Source organism: Hyperoodon ampullatus (assembly GCF_949752795.1).
Source record: "Hyperoodon ampullatus genome assembly, chromosome: X".
Lineage (NCBI taxonomy): Eukaryota > Metazoa > Chordata > Mammalia > Artiodactyla > Ziphiidae > Hyperoodon > Hyperoodon ampullatus.
This window is the reverse complement of record NC_136913.1, coordinates 93,561,370-93,570,977: the sequence shown is the minus strand read 5'-3', so window position 1 is coordinate 93,570,977 and position 9,608 is coordinate 93,561,370.

Sequence of the window (9,608 nt, the reverse complement as noted above, 5' to 3'; positions counted from 1 at the left end):
TAAGGGAAATCTCAAATATAAGCACGCTTGGAGACACTATATATGAAATAACGTAACAGGACAAACTGAAGAGTCATACAACCTAGAAGATCAGAGATAGACGATTCCATCTCAGTCCAGTAGAACCTAAAAATAATAAAACCACCACCACCAACACTATCCACTGCCACCTTTTCCTGTGCACTTATTACGTACCAGGTACTATCTTAAGTACTTTACATGCATTATCTCATTTATGCCTCAGTGCAAACACAGGTTGTCTTTCAAGTTTGTTCGAAAGGGTCAGGTAAAATAATATATAAACAATTATTGAGCTCTCACTATGTGCTAGGCACTAAGTATTGTATATCTACTATCTCAACTCAGCACTAGAAAATGGGCTCAGCCTTCCCAGTTCATCCTTCAAGGATCAATTCAGGCATCACCACTTGGTCAATCAACAAATATTTATGGAGCATCTACCATGTCCAAGCACTGTGCTAAGAAAATCTGTGGCTGGGAACCCAACCCTGGCTGTCTATGAGAATCACCTGGGGACCTTTTAAAATTATAGATCCCTGGTCCCCACGCCGGAACTACTGAATCTGAATCCTTACAATTGGGATCTGTTGTGGGTGATATTATGTTCCTCCTCAAAATCCCTATGTTGAAATCCTAATCCCCCCTATACCTCAGATTGTGACTATATTTGGAGACGGGATCTTTAAAGAGGTAATTAAGTTAAAACAAGGTCATTATGGTGAGCCTTAATTCAATATGACTGGTATCCTTATAAAAGGAGGATGTTTGGGGCTTCCCTGGTGGCACAGTTGTGGAGAGTCCGCCTGCCGATGCGGGGGACACGGGTTCATGCCCCGGTCCGGGAGGATCCCATGTGCTGCGGAGCGGGTGGGCCCGTGAGCCATGGCCGCTGAGCCTGCGCGTCTGGAGCCTGTGCTCCACAACGGGAGGGGCCGCAGCGGTGAGAGGCCCGCGTACCGCCAAAAAAAAAAAAAAAAAAGGAGGATGTTTGGATATAGACATGTACAGAGGGATGACCACGTGAAGACCAGGGGAGAAGATAGCCATCTACAAGGCAAAGAGAGAGGCCTCGGAAGAAAACAACCCCGCCAACACCTTGATTTCAGACTTCTAGTTTCCAGAACTGTGAGAAAGTAAATTTCTGTCGTTCTCTTCCACTTGCCAGCTGTGTAACCTTGGAAAATTAATTCCATCTCTCGGAGAGCTGTAAAACAAGGCTACCTCATAGGCTTGCTAGGAAGAATAAATGGAAAATGGTTGTAAAGCCCTTAGCACCGTGCCTTGCATATAGTAAAGGCTCATTCATGTTAGCTGTTGTTATTAATATTATAAGGTGGTTGGTCTAGAACAGGAACTCTTAAAAAATCAGGGGATAAATGAACTTCAAGGGAAAAATATTACATCTGTATTTTCACCAACCTCTAACTGAAATTTAGATTTCCTTCCATTATAAATGCAGAGAACAGATCACAGTAGTATTAGCAGTACCTGTGACTTTGTCATCAGTAGAAATCACAGTTTTATGTCACATTACTGTTATTACCGATGTCTTTAAATATTTTTACACTCATCATTACTTTGAAGTTACCATGGTTATCAGAGCTGCATCCATATCTTGCTACTTACATTAATAACAAGCACTTATATAACTGTATGACAATTTTCCATTTTTAGTATTTTGATAAGTACATTTCAATATAATTTACTTCCTTTGTAATCCTACGTATTGTATTCTGTGTATCTAAAAACATTGTTCTGAGAAGACATCCATGGGCTTTATTATATATTGTCAAAGGGATCCTTGGCGCAAAAAAAGGTTAAGAAGCCCTGATCTACAATGGAACAAGATAGAAAGCCCAGAGATAAACCCACGCACCTATGGTCAGCTAATCTATGACAAAGGAGGCAAAGATATACAGTGGAGAAAAGACAGTCTCTTCAATAAGTGGTGCTGGGAAAACTGGACAGCTACATGTAAAAGAATGAAATTAGAACACTCCCTAACACCACACACAAAAATAAACTCAAAATGGATTAATGACCTAAATGTAAGACCGGACACTCTAAAACTCTTAGAGGAAAACATAAGAAGAACACTCTTTGACATAAATCACATCAAAATCTTTTTTGATCCACCTCCTAGAGTAATGGAAATAAAAACAAAAATAAACAAATGGGACCTAATGAAACTTCAAAGCTTCTGCACAGCAAAGGAAACCATAAACAAGATGAAAAGACAACCCTCAGAATGGGAGAAAGTATTTGCAAATGAATCAACGGACAAAGGATTAATCTCCAAAATATATAAAGAGCTCATGCAGCTCAATATTAAAGAAACAAACAACCCAATCCAAAAATGGGCAGAAGACCTAAATAGACACTTCTCCAAAGAAGACATACAGATGGCCAAGAAGCACATGAAAAGCTGCTCAACATCAACTAATTATTAGAGAAATGCAAATCAAAACGACAATGAGGTATCACCTCACACCAGTTAGAATGGGCATCATCAAAACATCTACAAACAACAAATGCTGGAGAGGGTGTGGAGAAAAGGGAACCCTCTTGCACTGTTGGTGGGAATGTAAATTGATACAGCCACTATGGAGAACAGTATGGAGGTTCCTTAAAAAACTAAAAATAGAATTACCATATGACCCAGCAATCCCACTACTGGACATATACCCAAAGAAAAGCATAATTCAAAAAGACACATGCACCCCAATGTTCATTGCAGCACTATTTACAATAGCCAAGTCATGGAAGCAACCTAAATGCCCATCGACAGATGAATGGATAAAGAAGATGTGGTACATATATACAATGGAATATTACTCAGCCATAAAAAGGAATGGAATTGAGTCATTTGTTGAGACGTGGATGAACCTAGAGACTGTCGTACAGAGTGAAGTAAGTCAGAAAGAGAAAAACAAACATCACATATTAACGCATGTATGTGGAACCTAGAAAAATGGTACAGATGAACCAGTTTGCAGGGCAGAGGTAGAGACACAGATGTAGAGAACAAACGTATGGACACCAAGGGGGGAAAACTGCGGTGGGGTGGGGATGGTGGTGTGCTGAATTGGGCGATTGGGATTGACATGTATACACTGATGTGTATAAAATTGATGATTAATAAGAACCTGCAGTATAAAAAAACAAACAAAAAAACAACTAAACTTTCTTTGGGTTATTTGTATGGAAATATGTTAATATAAATGTTTCAGACATTACATGAAATTTCTAAAAATCTTATATGTTCTGGTATAATGTTATAAGTCATAATTCTAGTTATTATTTTAAAATATATATCTCAGAAATAACTACATTTCCTTGTCAATTGCATTATTATGAATTTTCATCAAATCTTTAACCGTGGTCATTTTTAAGTCTTTTGTCATTTACAGACAGTTCTGGGTGTACTCTGATGCCTTTGCAAAAATGTTCCTATAAAAGCGTTTCATCTTCAAGGAATTCATGGAAAAGACTCTGACAAGTACAGGTTTCTGGAAACTGACTATACTGCTGAACTGAATGAATAAGCATTTTCAGAACTCTAATGGAAAACTGATGAATTCATAAATGTGCTAACAAAGATCAAGATAAAAAAAATGAATTACATGGGACTGAGTGAACTGATGAGGATGATTATAATTTTTGTGACTTTCTGTTTGAATAAAAAAAATACTACAAGGACTCAGAGGCAAAAAATATACAAATCAATTTTCACTGCAAAGTAAAGGAGCTCTTACAGTGGAGGATTACTGGACTGAATGTCAATATTATGACATAGTATGAGTGTGTTTCGTGTTTGGTAATTGCAATCATTGTTGCTTTTGTTGTGGTCATGCATTTACAATGCTTGGTGTCAGTTTATTTATCTCTTGTAAAAATAAAATACAATGTGTGTGTGTGAAAAAAAGAATTTAAAAAAAGAGTTGTGTAAATGATGCTGGCAGGTAGAAAATAATAAAGCTAATATGAACATGCAAAAAAAAGAATATATTATATAGCCATTTAAAATTATAATTATGAACTGTATAAAACTATATAAAAATGTTTATATTAAGTGAAAAACTGTGTACCAAATTAGATCTTTGTTTTAACCATAATTATGCAAAAAATGTGTATAAATGCATAGAGACAAATAGGAAAAAAAATCAACACAATTTTCTAGAAGGTGAAATAATTGCTAATTTATTTCCTCTTATTTTATGTATATTATACTTACATATTATATACGTATATTGTATATTATGTTTATATTTATTCTTTGTACTTCCAAAGAAATTTTAAATGAAAAGAAAGAAAAAACATTACATTAAAAAATAGTAAGTCCAAAAAAAAATCTTTACAGAAACATATTTTGAATGTGTACTGCTTACCGTTTCATAATATGTTTTTTAAAAAAAAAAAAACTGATTCAGAGATTGCATGCATGATACTGAGATTATTTGGTTTTTTGTCTGTATAATTGGTTCTTCCCAATGTAAATTGATTTAATCCTTCACGGGACAATTCTTAAATGGTTTAACTATAGGTCCAGATCAACTAAATAAAGATATAACCTTATCTTTTAATCATCAAAAAAAAAATAGAAGCCCTGATCTAGAAGGTTTTAAACCCTTACCAAATATAGCAGTCTACAAATCTGTGAACAATTGTGAAAGTTTCAGGAAAGATAATCTGCTTTGTCCCACTAAGAAAGTTTAACAAAATTAAATATTGATGGTAGGGAAATGGACTTATCTAAAAACTACTGTATGCCTTGACTTGAACTTAATTAGACTGTAAGTGCTTAGACGGCAGCTTCCTATTCTCTAGATATGCTATATAACCTCTCAGTGCCTTGGTTTCTTCATCTTTTAAGTGGAGATGATGATAGTATCTCACAGGGTTGTTGTGATAATTACATTGGATAATGCCATGTAAAGCACTTGGCACAGTGCCTGGCACATGGTAGTAATAAAAAATTCAGCTATTATAATATTTTTAAAATATTTATTTATTTATTTTTGGCTGCACTGGGTCTTCATTGCTGTGCACGGGCTTTCTCTAGTTTTGTTGCAGTGTGCGGGCCTGTTATTGCGATGGCTTCTCCTGTTGTGGAGCACCGGCTCTAGGCATGTGGACTTCAGTAGTTGTGGCACATGGGCTCATTAGCTGTGGCTCGCGGGCTCAAGAGCGCGGGCTCAAGACCGCAGGCTCAGTAGCTGTGGCGCACGGGCCCAGGTGCTCTGCGGCATGTGGGATCTTCCCGGACCAGGGATCAAACCCGTGTCCCTTGCACTGGCAGGCGCATTCTTAACCACTGCGCCACCAGGGAAGTCCATCAGCTATTATAATATTAATTATTATACCAGACTTATCAATTTCCTTCCTGGCTCTCCACAGTACAAATAAAAGTCTTTAAATATATTGGTCAGGGCAGAAGACCCATATAGACATTTTTCCAAAGAGGAAATGGAAATGGCCAACAGGTACATGAAAAGATGTTAAACATCACTAATCATCAGGGAAATGCAAATCAAAACTATGATGAGAGATCACCTCACACCTGTCAGAATGGCTAGCATCAAAAAGAACACAAATAACCAATGTTGCCGAGGATGTGGAGAAAAGGAAACCCTTGTACACTGTTCATGGGAATGTAAATTGGTGCAGTCGCTGTGGAGAACAGTATGGAGGTTTCTCAACAAACTAAAAATAGATACCGTATGATTCAGCAATTTCACTCCCCGGTATACATCTGAGAAAAACAAAAACACTAATTCGAAAGGATACATGCACCCCAATGTTCATAGCAGTATTATTTACAATTGCCAAGATATGGAAGCAAACTAAATCTCCTTCAACAGATGAATGCATAAAGAAGATGTGGTATATATACATATATACACACATATGTATGTGTGTATATATGTGTATACATACACACACACAATGGACTACTACTCAGCCGTTAAAAAGAACGAAATTTTGCTATTTGCAGCAACGTGGTTGGACTTGGAGGGCATTGCGCTAAGTGAAATAAGTCAGACAGAGAAAGACAAACACTGGTTGATATCACTTATTTGTGGAATCTAAAAAATACGACAGACTAGTGAATATAACAGAAAAGAAGCAGACTCACAGGTATAGAGAACAAACTAGTGGTTACCAGTGAGGGGAAGGGGCAATATAGGGGTGGGGAGTGTGAGGTACAAACTACTAGGTGTAAGATAGGCTCAAGGATGTATTGTACAACACAGGGAATATAGCCAATATTTTGTAATAACTGTAAATGGAAAGTAACTTTTTAAATTGTATAAAATTTTTGAAAAATTAAAAAAAGAAGATTGTGGTCATATATATATATATATTTGTTAATAAATCATTGATTGCACTTTTTTTGCAGTATGCAATCTTCTTAAAACAGATGTTATACTTTGTAAATGTATAATAAACCATCACTAAAAAGTCACCTAATGGTTAAAGGCATAAGCTTTGAAGTCGGAAAGGGGTAGGTTCAAATTCAAATGCCACTACTTACTACTTATGTGACATGAGAGCTTCTTTAACTTTCCCAAGCCCAGCTCATCACTGGAATCATAGTACCTACTTCATAGGATTGTTGTGGGGATTAAATGAGATGATATATGTAAAGTGCCCAGCACATAGCATGACCTCAATAAGTAATATCTATTCCTTTTCTTAATAATTGCTAAATGTGTGGCAAACTTGTGAAGCGGGAGGATTTCCTTAATGCTTCACACAAGGTCCCCTGAGACCTGGTCCTGAAATCCCTTTCTAGCCTTGACTCTCATTGTTCCATCTCTCACATCTTACTCTCCAGTAACACCAACTTTCTTTGTAATCCACAGGCAGCCCCCAACATACACCCTGCTCTCACCTCCAGGCCTCTGTTCTCTCCTCTTTCCATGTAGATTGCCCTTCCCTCCTTCCAGAGCTGACCCCTCCTTCACACTCCCACAGCAGTGCTCCCCACACACACACCAGGCCTCCATCATCACTTCCCGTTTGTGCTGTTTTTGTCTGTTTACGTATCTGTTTTGCCAACTAGACCATGAGTTCTTTGGGGGCTTGGGCTGTGTCTTCTCTACCTCTGAATCCCCACTAACCCCATACTTGGCACAGGGCAAGTGGAGGGTATGTGACTGTTGATGACTCCATCTGGGAAGGAGGTGTCCCTTTTCTCCCCTTTCTACTCCACCCAGAAAGCCACCAGCTCTGTCTGCAAGTGGGGTCCCCTTCTGCTTGCTGGGTTTATGTAAGAACGTTTTGCTACTTGGAGTCTCTCCATCCAACACAATATATGTGAGCAAAGCAAGGCTTCACAGAGAGGAGTCAAGGAGGCCCTGCCCAGTCAGCCTTCCCGCGGAGGTATGCTATATGTCAATACAAGCTGGACTTGTATGCAAACACACAACAGCTTTCTGAACTCTATATCTGAACTATCTAGATTTTCCTCTTTCTAAGTTATATTTGCTCTTGATCAGCCTGGATATAGTATGCGAAGCTGTACTGAATTATTAACAATACTGCTTGCGAGCAAAGACTACAACAAGAGAAATGTCAAGGGGACAAAATCTGGAGTTTAATGGTGCCAAATGCCAAGAAGGAAATACTTCCACCAGGGCCTCGTCCCAAGGTTATGCACAAAGATAAGAGGACTCAGGCAAGTGTAGAAGCAAAAGGCCCCAGCAGGTCTCAAAACACAACTTAAATAAACATTTACGGAGCTAATATATTTTTTTATAATGTTTAACATAAAATAATCATAAACAAGAGGGAAAATCATAAACACTGTAATTAAAAAACAATTTAGTAGGCTGTAAGTCTACACAATGCATATGAAATTTCATATTCTACTACCTCTTCTGGCTTTTACCCAAGAACATTAAAAAAAAAAAAAGCGAAGAAGAAGAAAAGGGGAAATTAACGCATCTAAAGGATTGGGTTTTGAGAGAACAAACAATCTTCAGTAGTCTGTGAGAACACAGCATACACTCAGCTTTGCTGGACTGGTCAGTGACCTCCCAATGCCTCTTTCATGTCTTATCTTGGGATCCTGTCAGGAAGCAGGGGTACAGCTTGAGTTTGGTTTTCTGGGTCCTACAGCAGAGAGAGTATGGCCCTCCTTCCATTTCCGGAAATTGCTGGGCCCCATATAAGACCCAAGAGCCTTGGAAACAGGAGTTTATTGGCTGTCCTTTGCTCCTAATCATGGGGGTGATCCTCGTGGCATACAGAGGGAATGTCAAATCTATGAAAGCCCAAGCTACAGGGACTCAGGCAAGTGGAGCGCCACTAGAAGAGGGTGGCTCTGCCCCGACTGGTGTCAGTCTGGCCATGAAGCCCTTTTAGTGTACAGGAACCACCTCCTCTTTCCTCTGGCTCTCAGGACCAGTGCAGTGTGAATTCCACTAGCAGGCAAATGGAATTCCACTAGTGGAATTCAGTGTCTCTGCAAGACCTGAATCAGGCAGGAAATGTTTGAAGTCTTGAACACAAGATGGCAGTATATACTGCTCCATTGCAAGGGCCATGGGCTTGTGAAAGAAGGGGGGTGGGGAGTGCTGACTGAAACTGAAATCCATTTGAGTTTTGAGTGAAAACTGAACATCATGAATATTTTAAATATTTTTCAGGAACCAATGATTATTGAATCCTATGCATTCAAAGTATTCCAAGTCTCCAAGTTCGGAGACACCCCAGAACCCTACCACTTACCCACCCAGCGCATCCCTACATCTCACAAAGCTGGGGTTTGACCCAGGGCATCAGCCTGCCATGCTCAAGTCTGCCCTTTCACCTCAGCTCAGCTCTAGAGGCACCTTCTCCTCAGGGTCAAGAACCCCTCAGGTCAAAGTTTCATGAGATGCCCCCCTCCCCCACGCCCAGTGCCCATGAACATCCAATCACTGCACCTCTTTTTTATTTTTAGTTATTCATTTACATTGTTATAATAAAGCTGCACCAGTTGTTAAAATGTTGAGATATATCCATAATGGTTGGTGAATAGCGGCTGCCTGGAGCCACCTGCCTCCTCCCCTACCCACCCCCCCACCAACCTCTGCAAAGCTCCCAGCTACCGTGGCCATCCTGGCTTCTACCCCTGCCCTCCACCTTCCCTCTTAAGAGACCTCCTTGCAACTGAAGCATTAATTGACTGTTAGCTGCCACAGGGGCCACCAGGACATTGCTGGAGCATTATGGCCTGTTCTTATTCTAATTGGTGATATTTTGAAAAGAGGAAGTTCAAGGGAAAACTGCCCATGGTCAGCTAGCCAAAGCTGGAGGTGGGATCTACCCAAGACAGGCTAACCGCTATGCTATTCTTCCTCTACTTTCTAGAATTTTTTGATCTTTTCTCTGTAGTCTTATACAACTTAATTTTAGTAAAAGTCCTCTGAGTAACTGAAAAGAAAGTATATTCTCTCTGTTATCAAAATTTAGAGTTTGATACAGGGCTATTAGATTGATGTTTTTCAATTACATTATTCAAACATTATTAAAATTAACTTTAAAAATATGGCTATACAAAAATTAAAATTTATGTATGTGATTCTCATATTTCTATT